Genomic DNA, 27,071 nt, shown 5'->3' on the forward strand with positions numbered 1-27,071 from the left:
CTGAAAAATAAACCAGAAAACCATCTTTATAGGCTCTAAAGAGGAGGTGATGAGAAAATATTATCAGTTGCACTGAGTAGGGAAAGAAGAAACAGTGCCTTGGCCCACATAGGTCAGGATTTGGCTGTAAGTAACCATGTTAGTGCAGCCAAACATTTTAGAACAACATGCAATAAAGCTCTGTTAACTCTGTACAAAAATGAAAGTCAGTATAACTCAGAACATATGAACGGCAGAAAAATCCTCAGCCAACAGCACTGACATATAGTTACATGACTGCAGAGAAAATGCAGCTGGGGAAAGAGTGAAGGCAAGGCTGTCCTTTCAGTGGCAGCATAGGCTAAGATAATGAAAACTCCTCTGTATTTTAACCATTAAGCAGGTTTTCCAGACCATGATTCATTCACACAGGTCTTTCAGAATCTCAGAGGTTTTTCAACATTTTTTTCTAAAGCATACACATGCTGTTACAGTAAAAGTACTGTAGCGCTAAAGACAGAGGCACCATCCCTGTCACTACTCCTAACTTACTTGTCAATATTGACTTTCTCATTCAGGAATTGCATGAATTCTGCTTCTACAGCATCTCACTAGCAGCTCAGACTTAGTAGTTTTTGAGTATGACTAAATTTTTTTCAGAGTTTGTGATGATCCAGCTACTTCCCCCTATACTGTAAGCTTGACTCAGTCCAAGTTCCACACTGACTTTTAACTAAATTTAACAGTTGCTTAAATATTTGCTGGTTTGGCCTAAGCCACTGACTGGCTTGCAGAACTGACCTTATGTGAGCTTAAGATGGAACCAAAAGAGAGCAACTGCTAAGTCAAGAGTGATGGCTGAAGTACCTCATGTGCATCTCCCTCATATGAGCTGTCTATTCCTTTTGCCTGTACTTCTTTCCTTTATCAACAAAAGGATTCAATAAACAGCTCCTCTCCTGAGGGCTAAGCAGTTGGTAAAGCTGCTGCTTTGTATTGGCTCTCATGAGAGATCAGAAATACTAAGCATTTCTCAGCGCTTGTCAGGCCACACCTGGAGCACTGTGCCCAGTTCTGGTCCTTGCTATACAAAAAGGATGTGGACAGGCTGGAAGGGGTCCAGAGAAGGGCCACCAAGATGATCAGAGGACTGGGAAGCTGCCATACAAGGACAGGCTGGGAGAGCTGGGTTTGTTCAGCCTTGAGAAAAGGAGATTCGGAGGGGATCTCATCACCACGTACCAGTACTTAAGGGGTAGCTACAAAGAAGATGGAAACTCCCTTTTTACACAGAGTCCCATGGAGAGGACAAGGGGGATGGACACAAGTTGCTCTTGGAGAGATTCCGACTGGACACCAGAGGGAAATTTTTCACACTGAGGACAGTCACCATTGGAATAATCTCCCTAGGGAAGGGGGTGACTCGGCCACGTTGGGCACCTTTAAGAGTCGTCTGGACAGGGTGCTGGGCCATCTTGTCTAGACTGTGCTCTTCCCAGAAAGGTTGGACTAGATGATCCCTGAGGTCCCTTCCAACCTGGGATTCTGTGTGTGATTCTGTGATTTTCTACAGATCTTTCATACAACCAAGGATAATTATCTTCATACTTGCACGCTAGCAGAACACTTATGTATGAGACTGCATCTTGGAGACAGGTTTTACAAAAAAGCAGCTGCAAACAGGAATACAGGGTAGGACATCAGTTCTACTGTGGAATAAGCACTGCTGCCTTTGATGTACACCTTATCACATAGCAAAAGAAAAGCTGTGAAAACTCACGTCTAAAATCTTAATACTTACGACAGTGCAAACCACATGTCCTGAATATTTTCTTAGTATACTTAAGAGTACTCACCTTGGTAATTATGCAACAGCTTTTCTATCAAAATATTAATTAGTTTTTGCCAGTCTAGCAAATCTCCAGTTCAAATAGTCGTCTTTTTTCATCTGTTGATTTTTATAGAAATGCATATAATACAAACACAAGGAAAATTCCTTTTATGTCAGTTAGTCATATTTTTCCATTAATATAAACTATTAAAATTAATGCAGATATTTTATAGGCTATCAAGATTTGGAGACTGGTTATTACTGAATGTTTAAAAAAAAGAACTAAACATAAGAAATCAGAGAGTTAAATGATGACTGCAACTTCTATAATGACTTAATTAAATTTTTATTGAGTGCATAAACTATGATGTCATTTCTACCCAACCATGCTCAAACTTTCTATGGATGTCAGATATCGTGGTTTTTCTCAATAGAACATACTTCTAAATAAGCTGCACTTCTACAGCTCTAATAAGGGGGAGCAGGTCTCATGTAACACACTCAATAAATTATCCTTCCATTTTAAACAAACAAATTCCATGAGTTATTATATATTTGCCACGCACTTTTTATGACATAATAAAAACGTTACCTCAAGGATTACTTAACACATACTACAAATGTTACAGCAGGCAACTGCAAGGGGCAAAGAAAACAAATAGTCCCATTACAGAGACAAGTCCTGGACTATACATCCCTAGGGAAGCAGCTTTCTATACTAAAAACAAAGAACAGCAACTTTAAGTTAGCAAGAAATATATTGATGAAGGAGATACCAAGTTAAACAAACATGCCAATAAATACATCTTAAAAGACAAACAGTTTAAAATATAAAATATTACTTTGGGGGATGGAGCGATGTATTAGGCAATAAAATTACATTTAAAGGAATATTGCCATTTCTAAAGAATACAACCAGCATGGGTTAAGTACAAACACTGTAAGAAAAAATCCTCCTTTACAAACCAAGAAAAATTAGTAAATCCAAATCAGTCTTTGTTGGAAATGCTTCCTCTTTTCAAGCTTGTGCATGTTCTTACCACTGGCAATTTTCATGATCTGGTTGGTCATGATTCTGCTGACATGGTTTATTGTTAAGGAGAAAAACTGCTAGACAATTCCAAGTGAGTAATTACTAACAAAAATTAAAAGATCAGTAACATCTGGAGCTCTTCTAGGGACTTAGCCTCTTTGCCTCCTTTGGAACAACCCATTGCAGAGCTGTCACCAGAATAAATTTATATACCATTGCCTAAATTGACACACAGAACTGTATTAGTTCAAAACAAGGAATCCATTTTTGGTACATCTCTCAGATTTACAAGACACACAATAAAAAGAAACGTACAGCTAACGTATCTTCCTACTACGTGTCACAACTTTCCATTGAAAGACGCCATCATCCCACATTCTGCCTGCAAGATGACTACAGCATACAACTACTGCATTTTCATTGTTGTACTGCAGTAAGAAACCTCATCTTCAGCCTCCACAAGTTCAATATGTATCACTCAACAGCCAACTGGTGAGGCTTACTGCTATATCAGACAATTTACAACATCAAGTCTCAGTTATGGTTTTGTATTCTAACAAAATTTCTAGGGAAGTAAAAGCACACTGCTTTATTGTATATGCTGGACACATATGAACGTATGTTATGTATGGGCACAGTGTTTAAAGTGAAAGCTGCTACAGGATTAGTCCATATTAATGTCTTCTGTTGGATCTAGAGCGTTCTTTCATAATGAATCTCCTCCTCACCCCCACTAACCACGCTTTGGTTTACACTGCAGAGAAGTCTCAGCATACTGACTGGAAGATACTCTCTAATACGCTCTACCTGCTAAGAGGCATTCAGCCCACACGACCAGCCTAGAACCAGCACAAGGTAAAGATAATCCCTGTGGAGCAGGGATGCTGGATCATCAACTGTTTCACTTGACAAACGTCTTCCCATCAGGCCACACTAAATGCTAGTATAGATGTAGCTATGATGCCCACAGGCTACACTATCTGAAAGCACTTTGAGAAGAGTTTCTTTTCTTTTACAGCTTTTGCCAGTCTGTGTTGCACCCTTCAGCTACTTTAACGCATTAATCCATCCGTAGACTGTAAAGCCAGAGGGGACACTTCTAACTGTACCTTGTACAAGCGCTAGTCATTGAATATCATGCAGCAGTTCCTCTCTTTAAGCCATAAGTTATGGTTGAACTAGATTTTTTTAATGAAGAGATTTCAGCCAGAAGAAATTATTAGATCACAGTACCTGACCCTCTGCATATCACAGACCATTACGTTTCCCTGAGTTCCCTCTGTACAAAGCTCAGTAAGTTGTGTTTAGCTAAAGCATATCATCCTCCCAGTTGAACATGTGTATCTCATTTCATATTCCAATTTTCTGGCTCAAGTTTCCACCCACTCATTCTCATTATACCATTCCTGCTAGAATAAAAAGCCTCTTCTGTAAAATGTAGTTGCTCCTGTAACCTGTACACAGTAGATGTGTCAGCACACTCATCTTTACAAACTAAGATTAGGCTCTTTAAGGTAATGTTTACACTAGGTGCACTGATACGCTACTACATTAGTGCAATCCTGGAGTGGTCAAAGTTGTAATAGCAAAGTAGTGTTTTATGCTGATACAGTAAAAATTAATCCATCTCTTGTGTAAAACAAGTTACAAAGGTATGAGTACACTTTTGTTGTTATGGCTGAGTACACTCTGGGGACTCCTGTTAGCCACACTGCCGTAAACATCAATCGACCCCTGTTGGCACTTTTGATTACTGGAGCATTCAGTATTGGCAGGAGTTCATGAAGGAGATACAGGACAAATCTTTCATTATAAAAAAATGTTACTCCTCAAACATTTAGACTTTTTAATGCACCTTCTCTCAAGTTGCATTTAGAAGGAATGACTTTATGTTACATTAGTTATAAATAATATATAACCACATATAGTTATATATGGACTTCTTAAGTGTTTGCTGCCCTTTTAATAAATGCACATGACATTAAATGGGAAAACCTGCACACAGCCCTTTTATTTCCTCCAATAACATAACTATTACTTGTAGGACTGTAATTTTGAGAATTACTGAGCCTGTAGCTAGGATCAAAAAGATTAAATTAATAAAACAGATTAAAAATGTCTCTAGCAAGGGGCCAAAAAGGCCAGTTCCTTCAGGCAATCTCACATAGTTGTGAAATGCCAAAGATATTGCAGGAATTATTTTTCCAATCTTCATTTTTTTATTAACTACTCTGTTACTTTGCAAACAAGCTTACTGGCCTGTAATTAGCTACAGCTGTGAGCACCCATATACTTTAAAATATAAACTTTTCTGATGAATTCTCTAATTTTCTAATTAAAAGTAATTTTGTAATGCACCTTGGTAGATTGTTAACTTCAGAGAATAGTCTTTAAAGCCTTCTTCAATGTTCAGTGACAACCTACTTCAATACTGTATTAACCTGGACAAAAGCTACATGTTAGATCGTATTAGAACTAGTTCCTGCCAAAATCTCCGATCCATAAAAACAACACGTTAATGGAAAATTACTTTTGCATGCTCTGCTACCTTCGTAACAATTGCATAACCATCAATAACACTCCTTAGAGCAAGTTTATTTCAAGCAGACATAAAAAAGTTATACATTACCTACATATTTCAGCAAAACCAGATGGTCACACCTAGCTGTCCAGTACCAAGAAAATAAGGTACGTTTCTATCTTGCACTCTATTAATTTCGAAACTCTGCCATGGTAACAGCTAAAGATGGGGAATAGATCACACTACAAACCTAACTGTATTACGGGGTCTTACTCAGAATTCCTTTTCCTCTGTAGCACGTGGCTGGCAGAGCACATGGACAACCTCTCAGGAGAAAGATCAGGGAAAAGAGGTCAAACTGCTGTGTTCTCTGCCTAGTTGTGCTGATTCTCTGTAAGGGTGAGCAGCTGTAAAGGGTTTTTTCTGTGCTGCCTCTTTTAAAAAAACTACTTGCTAAAAGCCTAAAACTGACCATGAACATGTTTCTGAACACACCAGAATCAAGAATTCAGTCTGATAAACTGAAAGGCAGTTACATAACCAAGTTTAAAAGAGTCACTTGGAAAAGACAGTAGTAAAGGTCAATAAATAACTTAAGGTAGATATTCACCATGAGGACTTACAGAGATCCTGTAAAACCTGGTCTCTTTACTGACACAAGCCTCATTAACTGTCAGAAAAAGTCACATGCAAGAAACACTGTCCTGGATCAGACCAAGGGGCCGCCTAAAATGGCATCTTGCCTTCAACAGTAGCCAGATACAACAAGAAAAGTAAAAAGACTACAGCTGATATATGCTCCCTCCAAGTATTCTCCCAACCAGTTTCAGCTCAGGACAATTCTTAAGCCTTGACACCTGTTTATATAGTAACCTTCAAGAGTCTTTATGTCAAGGAACTTGTCCAGTAAACTTTCTGCATCCACAACATGCTTCAGCAAGAAGTGCTGATCTACTGCCCGTGATGAGAAACACCACCTCTTGCTTCTTCTGAAGCTGGCTCCTGCTAGTTCCATCTGGTGGGCCAGTTTTTTCACTGGATGAGACAGTGAATACACATTGCTTCATCACCTCCTCATGGCACTCAGAATTCTGAAAGTCCGTCATATTCCATGTGATATGATCTTCCCATAGAAAGAGACTTAAGATAACTTAATAAAAGTCAAGAGCAACAAAACCCCAGGGATCATAAAATACTAAACTAAATGAAATTTATTAGATAACATGTAATAGGGCTGCAGAGCCATGAAAGGTGGCATCCATTTTGAGAAGTATTTCAGCAGAACCAGGTAAGTATAAATTAATAGAAAATAAAATAAATTAAAATAACAACAATAAATTAAAATAACAATCACAGATAATTATGACCAGTAATATTCAGTGCTGATAAAAGTACTGGTAGTAGGTGTTAAAAAAAATTTTAACACAATGTGCACACACTTAGCAGCTACAATTCTGGAAATGGATCTTAAAGAGATATTGTGGAGAAATCTAAAAAAAAAATCAGTTCATCAATTCAATAGTGAAGCAAGACAAATTTTAGGAATTATTATGAAAGGAATATGGAACAAAGAGGAACGCTGTTCTCCCATAAATCCATAGCGTGCCCAAATAAAAAATGCTGCATGTATTTATTATCTTTTCATCTCAGTACCTATCTAAAAGAAACAGAAAACAGAAAAGACCAAGGTGGTTACACATATGAGGAAACACTAGTTATATTCAGAAAGAAATGAGGAGGAAGATGATGGAGAGGCAAAATAATGAGTGGTATTGAGCAGGTAAACACAGAATTACCGTTCACTATTTCTCATAAAAAGATGTAGAAAAGAAGCTGAAGAAATGGCCAAATAATACTTTAAAAATAAAACAGAAGTACTTTCTCATGCAAAACAATTAAGTGGCAGAAGTCATTGCCACAGGACGTTAAAGAGCAAAAAATAACAAATGGGTAAAAAAGGGACTGCACATTTATAGAGATTTCTGTTGGTAAATACTAAATATGATGGTCCCCATGCAAAACTCATATTACTCAGTGGATGCTGAGAGAATATACAAAAAAACAAACCTGATACATAGTTCTGTTTCTTATACTTTTCCCCAAACACCTCTGGTCATTGCTAGAAAAGTACACTGAATCTGACATAAGAATGACTTCTGAGTATGTTCAGTTTTGTAGCTCTTCTGTCTGTGTATCTCCTCCTGCCCTGACTTGCAGCAAGACAACCACAGCTGCATGATGTATCCAGATGATCATGGATACCAGTCATCAGGTAACTTTGCTGTTTTTATAAGAATTTCACCTGAAATATGCTAGTGCAATTAAAAAAAATTGCTACCGTTACCACAGCTTTTAGTAACCTCATGGGAAGAGGAAACATTTTTTGTAGAAATAAGAGCAAGGATGATCCTGCTCATACCAAACAGGTCATCCTCCCCTAGGGGAAAAAATAATAAAAAACCCCATTCTTTCTCCAAGAATTTGGGACCAGAACAAGCTTCTATTGGATAGGAACAGCAAGTCACCCATCTCCTCTCCAAAAAAACAAGCTACATCTCCTCTCCTAATAACTCTCCACAAAAAAAGTCTATTTACTTTCAAAATGGAGTGACAGTTGGTAGACTCCATACAATTAGTAAGCAATTAACAAGCTTAATCCTTGATGCTAACACCTTTATGATGCTACAACCTTTATGCAGTGATTGAGGCCAGAACAAATGCAAATACTCACTCTTACTATCTCACTCTGAAATTAATTTTTGTAGTGCCTAGCAGACTGGCTTATTTGTGTTTGCTCCATCAGACTTGCCACTATTTCCTAGCACAGCCCTATTCACATACAAACTGTTTGACATTCTCCCATCAGTTCAGCATTCGGGTAAAATTCTAATTTGAAGTCACATTGCTTTCACCTTCTACCAATATTCTGCACCTTCTGGTTTCAATCATAAGCTGAGAAAAACCTGATTTCCCCAAGCACTCCTCCCTCCCCAGGGCTTCAAACACATGCATGCCACAGAACAGTTAACAGTTAAATATTTTCTTGCCAATATTTTAAGAGTGCAGAAGGTTCCAAATTGCTGGTAAAATAAACAATGCCAGACTGTGAAAACTCCTGCCTGCCATACACTCTGATGTTAACAAGAGTTTCTTTATTACTGTAACCTTTCAGAAGCGAACAAAAATTATTTCTCTACCCTAGTTCTGCCCTCAAGTAAAAGGCAAAGAAAGAAAGCGAACCATGAAAAAGCTGCACAGTAACATACTGAGTTTTCCATCTTACTTCTGTGTTTCATTCAGACTTGATGCTGCTGGGAATAAACAAACTTCCAGAAGATCCTGAAAGTGTGGGTAAGGATTTTAAGAAGCCAAAGATTTCCTCACACAGTTTCCTGAATAACGCAGATTAAACCTACATATGGGCCATCTTCCCTCTTGTATGTACCTAATGAAATAGCAAATACAAAAGGGCAAATTTAGGGTGCTCTCAATGAGCCATTATTTTCAAGCTCCTTGGTACATACCTCTGTCCTCTGGGGCTTTAGCCATGGACTTCAACTACAGGGTCTCTGCCATTTCCTCACTTTTAAAAAACAAAGTATTCAAATAGCATCTACAAATACAAGACACTGCTACACCTTTCGTACAAAGGAGACAAATTACTACATAGTAAAACCACTGGTCATTCACAGGCCTGCCAGCCTTCTGTTCCCTTCCAAATGTATTTGGAGTTACAGAATCCATGCCCAAGCCATCTGAAAACCAATTCAGATCAGTGTTTCTCATTTCACATATTACCAAGCCTGTATTGACCCCACCTTCCATACACGATATCCATACCAGTAGCTGAATCTCCCTTTTTATGTGCAGTCATTCTTGTGGCCACAAGGCCATCTGACTAACTTGAAAATCAACATGATGTATGTTTTCCTAGCAACAAATAGATCTCTGAGATCAGATAAGCTGGTATTTTGGTCAAATCTTTTAACCTTTTGCCCTCTGAATATGGAAACAACATTCAAGTTCCTACAGAAGTGTAATGATAATTAACTAGTTATTATCAATAGAGATACAACAAGTGCTGTGTAGGACCAGAAGCAGACAAGGAAGACAACAACTGAGGACAGACAAGGGAATAGAAAGAATCTGTTGATATTCCTAAACCAGAGTGGAAAACAGAAAAAAACATCAGTTTGCCTAGATGTGTACAAAATGCCATCACTAAAACAGTAAAAGAAATCAAAGAAGCAAGCAAGCATAAAAGCGAGCACTGGAATTATTGAATGTATTGCATTTGCACTTCCTGATCATTATAATTTATTCTACTGTGGGAGCTGTTAGCAACAGCAGTCAAAAATAAGGGCTTCACAGAGCTGCCTTTTTTATAAATGGATAAAATGGGCCAGGGAAGTCAGAAAACAAAGTAACGAAGTAAGCTGAGTTCCAACAGGAAAATACAAACATTTGCAGACCACTTCCCTAGCCAGGCTACAAGGCACTGTAGTATGTACATTGTAAATACGAAGACATTGTGTCTGCAGCAGAATTTAAGACCGGCCTTTGAAGGAGTACAACAGTTGAAGTGGCACAGAACTGCTTGCACGAGAAACTGACACTGACTGCCAGCGCTAGCAGACTGCCAGCCGGCTCCCCCGCTACATACCACAGGCTATTGAAGCAGAACAACCCACTAGCGGAGACAGTCAGGAGATGTAATGCCATAGCAAGCAACAGGCCACAGAGATGATCCTCGCAGCAGTTTTCAGAAGACATATGAGTAACATATAGGTCAGAGAGAAAAATATGAGGCATGCAGATACTAGCGGAGAAAAGCACTGATGATGGCAAATACGGAACGGGGGTTTAGGATGGGAAAGCAAGTGTTCAGATAAAGAAAGAAAGGAATTGAAGAAGAAAAGAAAGATCTGGAGTTGAAAGAAGCAAAGTCTCAAAGATGCTTCAACATGCAAGGGTGGATTTGAAGCAAGCAGACAAGAGGCCAGACCCCGAGCTTCCATTATGGACCTTTGCAACAGGAGGTTGCTGGATGAGCATGTTGAATACAGGCAGCATGTGACCATCAATATGCCAGGGATGGAGAGCAGGCACAGCTGGTACTGATTAAGAGGATCAGTTGAACATGAAGGAACACAAGGGAAGGGAGAAAGGTTTTGGTGCCAGTCTGACATACAGAAAGGGGTTCTGCAAGGAAACAAAGATAATTAACAAGAGAGGTAGAGATAGAAACTAATATCTCTACAAGGTAAGAAGTAGGAAGAGAGAAGCATGTGACATACTGACAGGGTAAGCGTGAAAACAGGTGCATACCCTGAAAAGGGCATCAGATACAACCGCTAGGGAATTCAGGCATTAGAGTAACACAAAAATGACTAAGGACAAGGAGGGGAAAAATATTCAGAATGGGTGTGATGAATTAAGACCTTAAGCAATTGCCTATGTACTGCAAGTAAATGCCTGGAAACAGTAATACAGTCAGCATACCACAGAGCACAGGAACCAATGGGGAAGTAAATTTTCACTGCACCTGACAAAACGAAAGTGTCAAGCAAGGAAAAGCAACCAGAGAGAAGGACCGTGCTCCTCTAACAGGATAGCAGGACTGAAAAGAACAAGACCAATTACCACAGTTATATTTGTATAACCTCAGTGAAGATCTTATTAGCCTGAATGCATTGGCTGTCACAGGAAATAAGAGAGAAGAATTTCTCTTGCACAGTGTGCCTCTTCCTCTCCTGGAAACAATCACTGTAGGCTGTAAAGCTGCACTCATGTTTTCGTCTTGGAAACAAAGCAATAAAACAAAGTTACTAATCCTCCCCCAAAATAAAGGTTAGACAAGAGATCCCAAGTACCAAACAGACCTCACTTGTCTTCACAGGGCACAGATGGCACAAGTCCAGAATTTGTGCAAAATACAGCACTTCAACCACTCCTTAGTTTAGCCAGAATTAGCATTCTGAAGCATTCAGCAGAAGCTGGATGTGAACAGAAAACCAATCAACCTCTCCTTGTCAGCAGCAATTACCAAACACCCTCTGGTACCTGCAGCTAGAGCCTCCTGATACAGGAGGAAGGGAACAGTCAGAGACACTACAGAAGGTGGCAGTGACAAATGGTGAGCAGGGAGAGCCAACACCGTCTGCATACTGTCTTAATCAAAGCCACAACGCATGGAGTGTGAAAGACTGAGACAAAGAAGGCATTTAGTACCTCAGCCTTTTCCTCATCCTCAGTTGCAATGTCCCCCTCCCCATCCAATAGAGGATGGAGATTCTCTATGATTCTCTCATTGTTGTTAAGATATTACTAAAAACATTTTTTGTTATCCCTTACAGCAGTGGCCAGGTTAAGTTCTAGCTGGGCTTTTGTTTGCCTAATTTTCTCACTGCAAGACCTAACAAGGTCTCTGTACTCTTCTTGTGTTACCTGCCCCTTCTTCCATGAGCAGTAGACTCTCTTTTTTTTTCCTGAGTGTCAGCAGAAGCTCCCTGTTCAGCCAGGCCAGTCGTCTTCCCCGCCGGTTCATCCTGCGGCACTTGGGGACAGCCTGCTCCTGCGCCTGCAAGACTTCCTTCTTGAAGAAATGGACTCTTTTGCCCTTCAGGACTGCCTCCCAAGGGACTCTCCCAACCAGTGCCCCAAACAGGCCAAAGTCTGACCTCTGAAAGTCCATGGTAGTGGTTTTGCTGACCCCTCTTCTTACTTCGACAAGAATCAAGAACTCAATCATATAATGGTCACTAAACCCAAGACGGCCTCCAACCACCACATCTCCCACCAGTCCTTCTCTGTGAAGAGCAGGTCAGGCAAGACACCTTGCCGGGAGGTTCACTTACCAGCTGTGTGAGGAAGTTATCTTCCACATACCCCAGGAATCTCCTAGACTGTTTCTTCTCTGCTGTGTTGTATTTCCAGCAGACGTCTGGTAAACTGAAGTCCCCCACTAGAACAAGGGCAACCGATTGTGATACTTCCTCCAGCTGCTTGTAGAACACTTCATCTACCTCTTCATCCTGGTTGGGTGGTCTGTAACATACCCCCAGCAGGGTATCTGCCTTGTTGGCCTTCCCCCTCATCCTTACCCATAAGCACTTGACCTTATCAAAGTTGCTAAGCTCTACACAATCAAAGCACTCCCTAACATACAGAGCCACCCCACCACCTCTCCTTTTTTGCCTGTCCCTTCTGAAGAGCTTATAGCCATCCATTGCCGCACTCCAGTGGTAAGTCATCAATGAACAGCTTCTCAAACCGCTGCAGCACCCCTGCACTGTATCAGAACCTTAACTGATGCTTGAGTTACTGTCTTTCAAGACAGGTGTGCACCAAAAACATAAGGAAAAATTAAGTTGTTAATTCCTGAAGAGGAAGCAGAAGGTATCAGTGACATTCTACCAACAGTGAAAAGCACAAGCAACAATATGATTAAAATTTACTGGGAACAACACAGAGCCTCTCAATGGTTTGTTTGAGTACTCTGATTTAGAAAAGATATTGGTCTTGGTATTTTTCTGTATTTTTGAAGGAGCTTAAGAGTGCATTCATGTTTTCACTGCAACAGCTTAGAGTTGTTAAAGAAGAATTACAACCACAACATGAGATACCTTGCTCCCAAGAGTCTCAAAACTCTTAGCCAAGCAGACCAGCTGATCTCAGCTGAGGAATTCTGGGGCAAACTCCAAAAGCATAGGAAGCTGATAAGGTAAATGTCCAAAACACATAGCATAAAAACATGTTACTTAACCCTGCACTGACTACATGTGCTGGTTTTGGCTGAGAAGGGGTTAATTCTCCTCACTGTGGGGGGGTGGCTGCCTTTCCGGCTTCCCGCGCTCTGCCGCGTGGCGTGGCAGGGGGGGCTGGGAGGGGCAGGGCCGTGGTGGGGGCGGCTGACCCCCACTGGCCAATGGCAGGTTCATTCCATACCACGTGACACCGTGACCAGTATGTTGAGGGGGGGCAGTGGCAGCGCGGAGGCGGCGCGGCGTCGGGTCGGCGGGCGGCGAGCGGCTGCGGCGCGTGCGGTTTGTTCCGGCGGTTCGTTCCCCCTCTCCCCTCCCTCCCCCCCTCCCCCGGGGCTTTGCGCCTCTCGTTGTTCTCCTTTACATTGCATTTCTACTGTTGTTTCTTTTAATTTTAATTATTAAACTGTTCTTATCCCAACCCACGAGTGTTACCCTTCTGATTCTCTCCCCCATCTACCAGTGGGGAGTGAGTGAGCGGCTGTGTGGGGCTGAGCTGCCGCTAAACCACGACAGTCTTTTTGGCACCCAGCGTGGGGCTCAAGGGTTGGAGATAACAACAGCTGCTGGTCACAGCACCATGTTGTCCTTTTTGCAGTTGGTGTTAAAAATCGGTGTTGGTTGTTTGAGTCTGCTGTGTTCTGCTGTGATTAGTAGTGTTTTGCCTACAAGATTTGTTATACAAACACTCGTTTTCAGCTTTATCTGGTATTTGGGGTTTTTGCTGAAACCGTTACTGTACTTCGGATACCACCTTGTTGAGGCAATTAGCAATTATACCTCCTCCTCTGAGAGATTTTATATGGAGGAAATACAGAATAGTACCTTTGCAACTTTGTTCTATGATGTCTGTGCCTTTGTTACAACAACCTTTTTGTATCTTGAACATCCTTGGGTGGTTAAGGTGCACTTATTGTTAGTTTTTGGGCATGTTGTTTTGGTTTTGACTAAGCAACTTAAGAATATCACCCAGAAATCTGCCCCGAGGCTTGATAGTTACGAGTGGCAGGGCATGTGGGATAGCATGGGCAAATACCTAGGGCAGTGGGTACCCCCAGTGTTTTGGAGTTTCACCCCCGAACAAGTGCAGAATCCTAAAAAACTAGTAGAATATTTGGAGAAAGTATGTTGTTACGCTGGGAACTCCAGAGAGACACAGATAACTGCAACGTGCTGGGGTATGGCCCATGCATACCGAGCCCTGCCCAACAGTATTCAGTGCCCCCAGGGGGAAGAGAATGTCTCTGGATTGAAATGCAAAGTGACTGGCACTGTAGACAATCCAGCCCTGACAACAGGCACTGCAGCCACTCAAACCCCTACAACAAGTACCGGAGCTAGCTCAGAAAATAAACCCGTACCAGAATCAGTTGCCCCTATACACAAGACGAAATATTGGAAGCGGACATCAACTCATTTAGAACGGGATGATGAAGAACCAGGGCATTCGGGGAGAGGAGGGAGAAGCAATAAATGAAATAGAGACCACCCGATCCCTGTCCTTAAGCGAGTTGCGAGATATGCGAAAAGATTATAGCCGTCGTTCAGGTGAGCACATTGTCACCTGGCTGCTCCCATGCTGGGATAATGGGGCCAGTAGCCTGGAACTAGAGGGAAAAGAAGCCAAACAATTGGGATCCCTTTCTGGGGAAGGGGGCGTTGACAAAGCAATTGGAAAAAAACCACAAGCCCTCAGCCTCTGGAGGCGACTCCTGTCTGGAGTGAAGGAAAGGTATCCCTTTAAAGAAGATGTTACATATCGCCCAGGAAAATGGACAACTATGGAGAAAGGCATCCAGTATCTCAGGGAATTAGCTGTGCTTGAGGTGATTTATGGTGACCTGGATGATCAACAGTCATCCAAAGATCCAGATGAAGCCGAGTGCACACGACCCATGTGGCGGAAGTTTGTATAGAGCGCACCATCTTCGCATGCAAACTCATTGGCAGTAATGTCCTGGAAAGATGACGAGACACCAACGGTGGCGGAGGTGATTGATAGACTCCGGGATTACGACACAAATATCTCTTCCTCGCTTGTCTCTGCTGTGGAGAAACTATCCCAAGAGGTCCAGCAACTCAAAGAAGATCTGTCCTACTCCCCACCTCGACAGAGCAGTGTCTCAGCTGTTAGGAATAAGCGTCCTTTGGCTCAAAGAAGGGGATACACACCACGGGCCACCCTATGGTTCTACCTGCGTGACCACGGAGGGGACATGATGAGGTGGGATGGCAAGCCTACCTCGACCCTACAGGCACGAGTGCGTGAACTGCAAGGAAGAACAGTCACTCAGGGAGGCTCTTCCAGGAAAGCTGCTGCTCCAGTTTCCAGCGAGCAACTCCCCAGACAGAGGAGTAGAAGTGCAGATTTTATTTCTAAGCGTAATAGAGGGACTCCTGATTCACATTTACAGGAAGTGAGTTGTGACTGCCACGATCAGGACTAGAGGGGCCCTGCCTCCAGCCGGGTGGAGGAAAGGGATAATAACCAGGCTTACTGGACTGTGTGGATGCGATGGCCTGGCACGTCCGACCCACAGGAGTATAAAGCTTTAGTGGACACCGGCGCACAGTGCACCTTAATGCCATCAAACTATATAGGGGCAGAACCCATCAGCATTGCTGGAGTGACAGGGGGATCCCAAGAGCTAACTGTATTGGAGGCCGAAGTGAGCCTAACTGGCAATGAGTGGCAGAAGCACCCCATTGTGACTGGCCCAGAGGCTCCGTGCATCCTTGGCATAGACTACCTCAGGAGAGGGTATTTCAAGGACCCAAAAGGTTACAAGTGGGCTTTTGGTGTAGCTGCCTTGGAGACGGAGGAAACTAAACAGCTGTCTACCTTGCCCGGTCTCTCAAAGGACCCTTCTGTGGTGGGGTTGCTGAAGGTCAAAGAACAACAGGTGCCAATCGCCACCACAACAGTGCACCGGCGGCAATATCACACCAACAGAGACTCTCAGATCCCCATCCATAAACTCATTCACCAACTGAGGAGCCAAGGAGTCGTCAGTAAGGCCCACTCACCCTTTAACAGTCCCATATGGCCAGTGCGGAAGTCTAATGGAGAGTGGAGACTAACAGTAGACTATCGTGGCCTGAATGAAGTCACTCCACCGTTGAGTGCTGCTGTGCCAGACGTGCTAGAACTTCAATACGAACTGGAGTCAAAGGCGGCCAAGTGGTATGCCACAATTGATATTGCTAATGCATTCTTCTCAATCCCTCTGGCAGCAGAGTGCAGGCCACAGTTTTCTTTCACATGGAGGGGCGTCCAGTACACCTGGAATCGACTGCCCCAGGGGTGGAAACACAGTCCTACCATTTGCCATGGACTGATTCAGACTGTACTGGAACAGGGAGAAGCTCCAGAACACCTTCAATACATTGATGACATCATTGTGTGGGGCAACACAGCGGAAGAAGTTTTTGAGAAAGGTGAGAAAATAGTCCAAATCCTTCTGAAAGCTGGTTTTGCCATAAAACAAAGTAAGGTGAAGGGACCTGCACGAGAAATCCAGTTCTTGGGAATCAAATGGCAAGATGGTCGTCGTCAGATTCCAATGGATGTGATCAACAAAATAGCAGCCATGTCTCCACCAACTAGCAAAAAGGAAACACAAGCTTTCTTGGGCGTTGTGGGTTTTTGGAGAATGCATATTCCAAATTACAGTATGATCATGAGCCCTCTCTATCAAGTGACCCGGAAAAAGAATGATTTCAAATGGGGCCCTGAGCAACGACAAGCCTTTGAACAGATTAAACGAGAAATAGTCCATGCAGTAACTCTTGGGCCAGTCCGGGCAGGACAAGATGTAAAAAATGTGCTCTACACTGCAGCCGGGGAGAATGGCCCTACCTGGAGCCTCTGGCAGAAAGCACCAGGGGAGACCCGGGGTCGACCCCATGGGTTTTGGAGTCGGGGATACAGAGGGTCTGAAGCCCGCTATACTCCAACTGAAAAAGAGATATTGGCAGCATATGAAGGGGTTCGAGCTGCTTCAGAAGTGGTTGGTACTGAGGCACAGTTGCTCCTGGCACCCCGACTGCCAGTGCTGGGCTGGATGTTCAAAGGAAACCTCCCCTCTACACACCATGCAACTGATGCTACGTGGAGTAAATGGGTTGCACTGATCACCCAGCGGGCTCGAGTAGGAAACCCCAGTCGCCCAGGAATCTTGGAAGTGATTATGGACTGGCCAGAAGGCAAAGATTTTGGATTATCACCAGAGGAGGAGGCGACACGTGCTGAAGAAGCCTCACTGTATAACAAACTGCCAGAAGATGAGAAGCAGTATGCCCTGTTCACTGATGGGTCCTGTCGCCTTGTGGGAAAGCACCGGAGATGGAAGGCTGCTGTATGGAGTCCTACACGACAAGTAGCAGAAACTGCTGAAGGAGAAGGTGAATCGAGCCAGTTTGCAGAGGTAAAGGCCATCCAGCTGGCCTTAGACATCGCTGAACGGGAAAAATGGCCAGTGCTCTATCTCTATATTGACTCCTGGATGGTGGCAAATGCCCTGTGGGGCTGGCTGCAGCAGTGGAAGCAAAGCAACTGCAGTGCAGAGGCAAACCCATCTGGGCTGCCACATTGTGGCAAGATATTGCTGCCCGGGTAGAGAAACTGGTTGTAAAGGTACGGCATGTGGATGCTCACGTCCCCAAGAGTCAGGCCACTGAAGAACATCGAAACAACCAGCAGGTAGATCAGGCTGCCAAGATTGAAGTGGCTGAGGTGGATCTGGACTGGCAGCATAAGGGTGAACTATTTCTAGATCGGTGGGCCCATGACACCTCAGGCCATCAAGGGAGAGATGCAACATACAGGTGGGCTCGTGATCGAGGGGTGGACTTGACCACGGATATTATTGCACAGGTTATCCACGAATGTGACACATGCGCTGCAATCAAGCAAGCGAAGCGGGTAAAGCCTCTGTGGTATGGGGGACGATGGCTGAAACATAAATATGGGGAGGCCTGGCAAATTGATTATATCACACTCCCACAGACCCGCCAAGGCAAGCGCCATGTGCTTACAATGGTAGAAACAACGACCGGCTGGCTGGAAACATATCCCATCCCCCACGCCACTGCCCGGAACACTATCCTGGGTCTGGAAAAACAAGTCCTGGGGCGACATGGCACCCCAGAGAGAATTGAGTCAGACAACGGGACTCATTTCCGAAATAGTCTCACAGACACCTGGGCCAAAGAGCGCGGCGTTGAGTGGGTGTATCACACCCCCTGTCATGCACCAGCCTCTGGGAAAATTGAACGGTACAATGGACTGTTAAAAACTACACTGAGAGCAATGGGGGGTGGAACATTCAAGCACTGGGATACACATTTAGCAAAAGCCACATGGTTAGTCAACACGAGGGGATCTGCCAACTGAGCTGGCCCTGCCCAGTCAGAAATCCTACATACTGTGGGAGGGGATGGAGTCCCTGTAGTGCACACAAAAAGTATGCTGGGCAACACAGTCTGGGTTCTTCCTGCCTTCGGCAAAGGCAAACCCATTCGTGGGATTGCTTTTGCTCGAGGACCTGGGTGCACTTGGTGGGTGATGCGGGAGGATGGAGAAATCCGATGTGTGCCTCAAGGGGATTTGATTTTGGGCAAAAACAGTCAATGAACTGAATGGCACAATGTGAACTGCTATATAATACTGTGCGTCACCTCTGTGTTGTATCAATGATATCAGAGTACGAGCCTCCCAACCCATGGAAGATCAACTATGAAACAAGCCGTGCAGCAGTGATGGAACGATGACTGACTCGGTATGCAGCACCCCAACGCCACACACCATCTCTCCCACCCGGAAAGACTGATACAACAGATGGGAGCCCAGAGTCATGGACTGCGTGAACTCAATGGACATTTTAATGGATATTTTACAGGGAAGGTCCATGAACTAAGGGAATGATGCCTGTGTATTATGTTAAAGGATGGGAAGGGGAGGGGTGGTGGTTGGTACGGTTATATTGCATCATATGGGACCTGGGCATGGTGTGAATGGTATGGAATAAGGGGTGGAGAATGTGCTGGTTTTGGCTGAGAAGGGGTTAATTCTCCTCACTGTGGGGGTCGGCTACCTTTCCAGCTTCCCGCGCTCTGCCGCGTGGCGTGGCAGGGGGGCTGGGAGGGGCAGGGCCATGGTGGGGACGGCTGACCCCCACTGGCCAATGGCAGGTTCATTCCATACCATGTGACACCATAACCAATATATTGAGGGGGGGCAGCGGCAGTGCGGAGGCGGCGCGGCGTCGGGTCGGCAGGCGGCTGCGGCGCGTGCGGTTTGTTTCGGCGGTTCGTTCCCCCTCTCCCTTCCCTTCCCCCTCTCCCCTCCCTTCTCCCTTCCCCCCTCCCCCGGGGCTTTGCGCCTCTCGTTCTCCTTTACATTGCATTTCTACTGTTGTTTCTTTTAATTTTAATTATTAAACTGTTCTTATCCCAACCCACGAGCGTTACCCTTCTGATTCTCTCCCCCATCTACCGGTGGGGAGTGAGCGAGCGACTGTGTGGGGCTGAGCTGCCGCTAAACCACGACACTACAGGGTTAAGCACAAACTGGATCGTGAGTGATACACAGAGCACTAGCAGGAGGCAGCAACAGCGACAACATAGCTGCTACCCATTCTGCTGAGCCTGTAGACTGTGGCAGGTTCTGTAAGGATCATTTTCCTGCTTCCACCATCACCTCTATACTGTCAAAATAAAAATTATGCAGTTGTGGTAAGCGGTAATTTCATTGCTCAATGTTTGAATTTTGGCAATTACACTGCATCTTGAGAGCCTGAGGAACACAGGGCAGCACTTAACACATATAATGACTGCATGGTAAAAATGAATTTTGGCATGTGAGTCCCACTGGTGCAGAATGTGGGGAATAACAAGAAAGGTATTTCTAGAAAAGGTGCTATAAGGCAGCTTTCAGTGCACTTCTTGTAGGTACAAAATAGGCCAAGGACGCTACCTTACAGTAACAGAATCTGACACATCTGGGAAATTTAAATTTTTTTTTATGCCAGACCCTACAGAAAACTGGGGCAGGCCAGTTGAAAATAACCCAAGCATATATTATACCTTGATTTCAACACCAGGTATCCTTGGCATGCCCCAAACATGCCTATATTTCAGACATCCAGGTGCGTTAGTTCCACAGGCACTGGTTCCAGAACAACTACATTAAAAACAAAATGAGAAAGAGCCCCCTATTTCAAAACTCCATGACCTGGTAAAGCTAGATTTGCACCACCATGCATACTGCTTGTTCCAGACTTCATCACAGTCAAGATATTTTCAAGGTAGCATTCCACACATGCATTTTCCTGCATATTTATTTCCAGAATCAGATGTACTGAATTTACTCTGAAACGGTACCTGATACTACCATTCATTTATGAAATCACAAAATACTGGAAACTTGCTGTGAACTTTCAAGCTCTCTGAGGAAGGATCAAGGGTTGATGAACTATTTCTTTTGTGATGTTCTTAAAATCTAAGTTCAGTTAAAACATATCATACAATGCCTGATATCCTATTAAACAAAAAAGGCAAAAAACACACAGCAATTTTGTATCTCACTACTTAGTAAGTTTTTTGGTTTTTGTTTGGGTGGTTTTTTTTTTTTAAAGGGAACACTAGAAACCATTAAAGTTTTATGTATTATGTTTTCTAAATAGTTATTAAAAAACTCATAAGATTTTTCTCTTTAAGATGCCCTAGTAAAGTTATATATTTAAAAATATGCATAGACCATTTGAAACTAAAACTTTTCCTCTTTATTTTTATAGGTTTTTAAAAAGCTTTTTCAACTTTACTAAACACTATCCTATATCTCATATCCTCAAACAAAATCACTACCTTCTCCATAATATTTTGCTTCAGTACACTTCCTTCATCCCAACTCCCCCCTCCACTGCACTGCCAGAATACTGCACTCGCTTCCCTTCTGCCCCGGTTCTGCCCGCTCTTCCACAGTAACATAGTTCCTGTTCTGTGCATCCCAAATTGACTCCACCACTTCCCACCAGATTTTAGAGACAGGCCTGAAAAGGACCCCTTGAGTATTCAAGGGCAATAGCTTCCCACTAGAGGTGAATCAACTGCAATAGTTCAATTCATACGAAGATTAAGTCCTATTTTAAAATTCTACCAATTTTACCCCGTCCTCTCACCTTCTAAAGTCATTCCAGCAGCCTTGTCTCACACTTGTCTCACACTTGTCTCACACTTGTCTCACACTTGTCTCACACTTGTCTCACACTTGTCTCACACTTGTCTCACACTTGTCTCACACTTGTCTCACACTTGTCTCACACTTGTCTCACACTTGTCTCACACTTGTCTCACACTTGTCTCACACTTGTCTCACACTTGTCTCACACTTGTCTCACACTTGTCTCACACTTGTCTCACACTTGTCTCACACTTGTCTCACACTTGTCTCACACTTGTCTCACACTTGTCTCACACTTGTCTCACACTTGTCTCATACTTGTCTCACTCTGACCATGACTTCCGAGTCGTCAGTTAGAAGTGTCAGACTTTTTGTTCTCCACTGTAAGAATAACTTAAGCTGAGTTGTATCAAGTTTAGGAAGTTTTGTAGCTACTGTAAGGTAAACGGCATTTTTAGTCATCTGAAGTCTTCTAATCCTGAAAAGAGTATCAAATCGGAAAATGGTGTTCAAGTTCACAGAGCTAAATTCTGCTCTCGGTTACACTGATGTGAACCATGTTATTGATTCCGATGGCGTTACTTCAGATGTACACCAATGTACTGAGCAAATTATGGGTCACTGTGTATAAACCGCTCTAGCTAAAAGTGTAACAAAGACTGCATTGTGCTATGCACAGCCGAGCCAATAAACGAATTCAAAAGACACCTAGATGTGTTCCTGGAAAAAAGGGGGTGGGGTCTAAGTTGTCTGGTGGGAAAACAGAAACGTGAGATTAAGATAAATTAAAACACGTTTGGCACACTGGGCTTGACATCCCGTCCTATTCTTATCTCTTTTGCAGCTTTCAGAACATGTATGGTTATAAAATTAATTGTTATTTTGCACTGGAAAAAGCTTATTTGTTTCAGAAGCAAAATGCCACTACAACGTATGAGACTAATGCTGTTAAAATAAGCCTACAACAATTTACAGGTATTTGAATAAAGCATGATGGATCTTTCTAAGCCACCATGTGATTTCCTCCCAGAGTATTAGTATGGGGTTCTCAGAGACGGGGAGTAGGGTTGGGGCAGGGAAGGAGTGTTGGTGTTTTTTTGGTGTTTTTTTGTTGTTGGTTTGGTTTTGGGTTTGTTTTTTGGTGGTTTTGTTTGTTTGCTTGTCTGTTTTTAACTCTTATATCTATTGTCCTATTATCACCTGAAATCCCGTTCCAGGGAACTCCAGCATCTACACGTTCTTGTGATCAACTCTGCAGCTATACCTAAGGGTATTAAAATACACTTAAAACTTATTAAAACTGCTTTTATATACACAAAGTTACTAAAACACAATACTCAGGGTAATATTAAGGTTGCTAAATAACTCTGTTAGGAAGACGAATAGTAGCAATTTTATAGTACCAGCCTAATTCCCCTACAAACTGATTAGGTAGCTGCCAGTTTGCATACTGTAAATCTATTCACTGCAAGCCACAAGGTGGATATCTCTGGCAAAGTAGGATCGAAAGGAAGTCTTTTGCCCAGCCTAATGTTACTATTAACACTTTGAGCCATTGCATCAAGCCAATTTTTTCTGTTTGTTTTTAAAATTTGATAGAAATGTCACTAGTGGAAAAATTAAGTAAAGAGCACTGGTTAGCCACAGAACTGGACACACCTGGCTGCAAACACAGAAAAAGAAACTGACTTCATTAGTACTAGGGACAGCAGAGTAAAATTTATATCTGAAATATGCCTGCACCAGTAGAATTTGCTGAGGCCACAGGCTCTCTGTGTGTTTTTACAGCTGTGTCAAGTTTTGGTTTCTTACTCTTGCCGACATTCAGGAGTGCTGAAGGAGCTTAGGCTAACAGGTCCCAAAACTTTGTAGCTCAGATTCACATCTCAGCAGTTTTAACAACCAGGTTTTGAAATAATACAAACTCCATTTGGAGTTGAAGCTGATGTAAATTAGTAGTTAAAATGCCTTACATTCTATCACTTTCAGCCCCAATGAACTTGTATATTTAAGAGCAGATGGCGTATTTTAATAAACAATCAATACCAATTCAGGAATATAGTATTCATTTTCCTTGTCAAGTGTTGGAATTGCTGCTAGATATGGAAACAAGTTGAAGAACTGCAGCTTTCTCTGTCAACAAGTTAAACTAATTGCATCCAACTAGCAATTTCATCCAGGTGCTCTGTCACTTATACCACAATACACAAATGTACCAATCTGAGTTAAATATTGACCTTTGGTAACCTGCATGAGAGAAAAAGCAGGGAATGGAATTTCCTAACCTCTGAGGAGCTATGCAGATGATAACTTAGTGCCTTAAAAGTATTCAGCGATGTTTCTTTTCATTTAACTTACTTCTGATAAAGGCTCAGATTCTGAAATTTGAAAGCATCAGAGGAACACTAACATAATCCTTTTATCTACTATTCTTATCTTGATATATTTAACTGTCGTCTTTGGAGGTAGAATGTATACTGTTGAAGGACTAAAAGACTTGAAAATAAAGAGCTGTTACACACATTCCTCAACCAGCTCACAAACCCTTTGTCGTTACCTCAGCTTCAATTTAAAAGAACCATTAGAAATAAATACATCAAGGTTAATAAGTAGAACCTAACACCTAGGATGACTGACCTTTACTGACTTATCACTTCAAACTCCTTGCAATTGCTAGGGCTGAGACGTGAGAAAGGATTCAACCAGGGTACATCTGAAGGTGAGGAAAGTGTGAAAGAGTGAACAAGCACGGAAGAAACAGAACTGCACGTGCAGTGGCATGGGTGACGTGGTATATTAAGCTAGAATGACCAGCACTGAGGAGGGAGAATAAAGCAATGATAAGGAACAAGGGAACAGCTAACCTCTTCAAACACCAATGCATAAACTATTTTCATCTAACATACAATAAATATTACCATAAGAGACTAAAAAGTTCATTCATCTTGACTAAATAATGACTGGAAGATTAGGAATAATTAAAAGATGAAAGAAAAAAAATCCCTACAAGATAATGAAAGCCCTGTGCCTTCACAAACACTATGGGGAAGAGAACAGTCCCAATTTCCAAGTTTACAATCTAGGAGAGTTCACTATGCTTTCTTACACACCCTTAGTGCCTGGCCTAGTTAGCTGTTACCTCAAGAGTTCACATTCTCTCACAAGGAGTCTCATTAAAATCAATGGGCCTCTGTGCAGCTAAACTATATTAAATATACACACAGATGTAACTGTTTTTGAGATGAAGCCTTTAAATGCGCACATACTTCATTTAAGCATCAGCTATTGCCACATAAAGGCTATGTTAACACTAGGTTACAGTCAAAAGTATATTATAGGAATCATATTATTGCAAACTAAGCATGCATATTATTACATTGCATTACAAAAAAAGATTGCAAAATTTAAATTCAAGGATAAACTGAAAAGACGCCTAACCTGCCAGGGCAGAGAATGAATAGCATTCAGACAACTTCAGACTTCCTTACAGTTGCATCATACAGCAACCATACCATTATAATATGCACGTATTGACATTTGAGGCTCCAAATTGGATGAAAATGTAAGGACACTGGCGGGTTGTTTTGCTTTGGTTTTTTTTACGCTTTGGGGAATTTTGGAGAACAGTGGAATAATTTAGTTTACAGAAATGGAAACCCAGTGCCTCCCTTTATAAAAAACTGACTGTAAGCACTATCTTTTTCCCCTTAAAGTTTAGTGAAAAAAAGCCTTAATACAGGTCTAATGTCTAACTTACACCATGCTCCACTTTTGAGTTCTGCATGCTTCTAAGGGTAGCAAACAGCTGACTTTCCTTCTCTTTGCTGTTTGCTGTCCCTTCGAATCCTGCAAGAAAAACTACGAGATGGCATTTGTGGTTTGTTCATATAAAACAAAATTAGGGTCAAAAGGAACAGAGAAAGAGTTTTCTGTTACAAAGCAGCATTCTGTCTGCCCACAGACGGAATCAAAAGATCCCTGAAGAGATTCTGGGGGGGCTTTGGGAAGTGGAGGTTTGGGCTGTTTGGGTTTTTTTTTTGTTTTGGGGTTTTTGTTTTGGGGTTTGGTTTTTGGTTTGGTTTGGGCTGGGGTTTTTTGCGGCATTTTTTTTTTTCTTTGTTTCGGTTTGTTTTTTTGTTTTTTTGTGTGTGTATTTTTGTGAGTTTTTGTTTGCGTGGGGTTTTTTGTTTGTGTTGGGTTTTTTTTCAATTGTTTTTATTTTTTCTTTCAAGAACAGCCTTAAATTTACACCCAGAACAAAGATCTGAGCTGTTTCCAGTTCCTACAGAAGTCAGAATCAACCACTGATGCGACATGGAAGGCATCAAATACGGACAAAAATGCATGACCTATTTCATTCAATCATCTTCTCTGGTTCTATCATCTAATTTGTCAAGGGTCACTCACTGCCTTATGGCATCTGTCCACGAAAGCAGAGGTTCCCATATTGGAATTTATGTAAGCCCATTAATGTACCAAGAAATTCTAAGATGCCTGAATTTAGATTTAATCCAAAAGAAGACTGAGGATGACTTGCCTCTAAAAAGGAAGCTGTAACATAGTAAAGCTACGAAATTCCCAACAAGGAAAAAAAAAAAAGCCATTGCTGATGGAATAACTGAAGTTATACCACGATCAACACTTTCTAAAACCACATACAAAATAAAAGACCAGAAAGAAACTTCTTGAATTACTAATGTGATTGCATACCAAATCGTAACTCACTGGTTCATTCCCTTGTTTGTCACCAACAGGAATACCCTAGCAGCCTCTCCCTGGATTACTTGGCTGACAACCAAGATTTGACAATATACCACTATTGCTATATGAAAACTGTCAATTCTCTGACAGTCTAATTTTAATCACAAGCAAACCTCCATCTAATCATTGAACAATTCTTTTCTTTTTCCAGAACACAGGATATCTTTCCCAGCGCTATTCTCCAACTAGAAGTGCCCTGAACACAGGCATCCTCAACTGTATCATGTCTCCCGTCACCCGTGTGATACTGATGTTATGAAAACTCTCTCCTACTTCTACTGCTTCTGCACTGCCTTCTCTGAAGACCAACACAAGGCTGGAGAAATGCAATTACAGACTTCAAGGCCAGAAACAACCATTACAACTAACTAGCATAACCTTCCTCAGAATAAGCCAAAAAGATCCAACCTTGGTCTTCCTTCAAACTAGCCAATGAACTATCCTTGGAGCTACTCTCTCCTTACAACATTTCTTTTGTGATAAAGACTAGGTATACTAAGAATCCAAAACAAAAAATAAACTAATTACTAGTTATAGCCATGTCCAGGAACTTAACATAAAAACCTTGTCCCTTAACTTTCCTTTTACTCACCATCGCAGATACAGAGAAAGTTCTGCTGGAATTACTTAAGTTGCGGTTATACCTTTGGCACCAATCATGCTCCTCCCTACCTCAGCTGCTTATTTCTACCCACAAATGCCCATTCTCTTACAGAAGCCTCCACTTCTGCAATCACATGGAAAATCAATTACTTCCAGACAAATCAATATCTTCACCCAGGCCATGGTGCAGGTTCAGACAGAAGGTCAGTGGCTCATTACAACAGGCAGTACAGCTGCAGGAATGAATGGTCAGGAGTAAGGGCTACATATACCAGCTTAAGCTAATAAAGAAATAAACAAGCAGCTACAGGTTGATTTTTAGGCATTCTTCTAAGACATTCAAAGTTACAAAAGCATTGAAAGATGTGAATCATCAAGCTTATCAACACCAAGGACTA

General features: G+C 42.3%; 1 protein-coding gene and 1 long non-coding RNA gene across 3 annotated transcripts in view; both read right to left on the reverse strand.

Moving 5' to 3' along the window:
* Positions 1-27,071, reverse strand: part of UQCC1 (ubiquinol-cytochrome c reductase complex assembly factor 1) — a 51,817-nt gene that overhangs the window by 4,682 nt on the left and 20,064 nt on the right. The window lies entirely within an intron of this gene.
* Positions 7-27,066, reverse strand: LOC142064321 (uncharacterized). Its single transcript, XR_012663054.1, has 3 exons — positions 21,450-27,066; positions 20,214-21,329; positions 7-12,328 (listed from the first exon to the last, which is right to left on the reverse strand). It is a non-coding gene; the product is annotated as an uncharacterized LOC142064321 (long non-coding RNA).

The sequence above is a fragment of the Phalacrocorax aristotelis genome, chromosome 13 (assembly GCF_949628215.1).
Source record: "Phalacrocorax aristotelis chromosome 13, bGulAri2.1, whole genome shotgun sequence".
Classification (NCBI taxonomy): domain Eukaryota; kingdom Metazoa; phylum Chordata; class Aves; order Suliformes; family Phalacrocoracidae; genus Phalacrocorax; species Phalacrocorax aristotelis.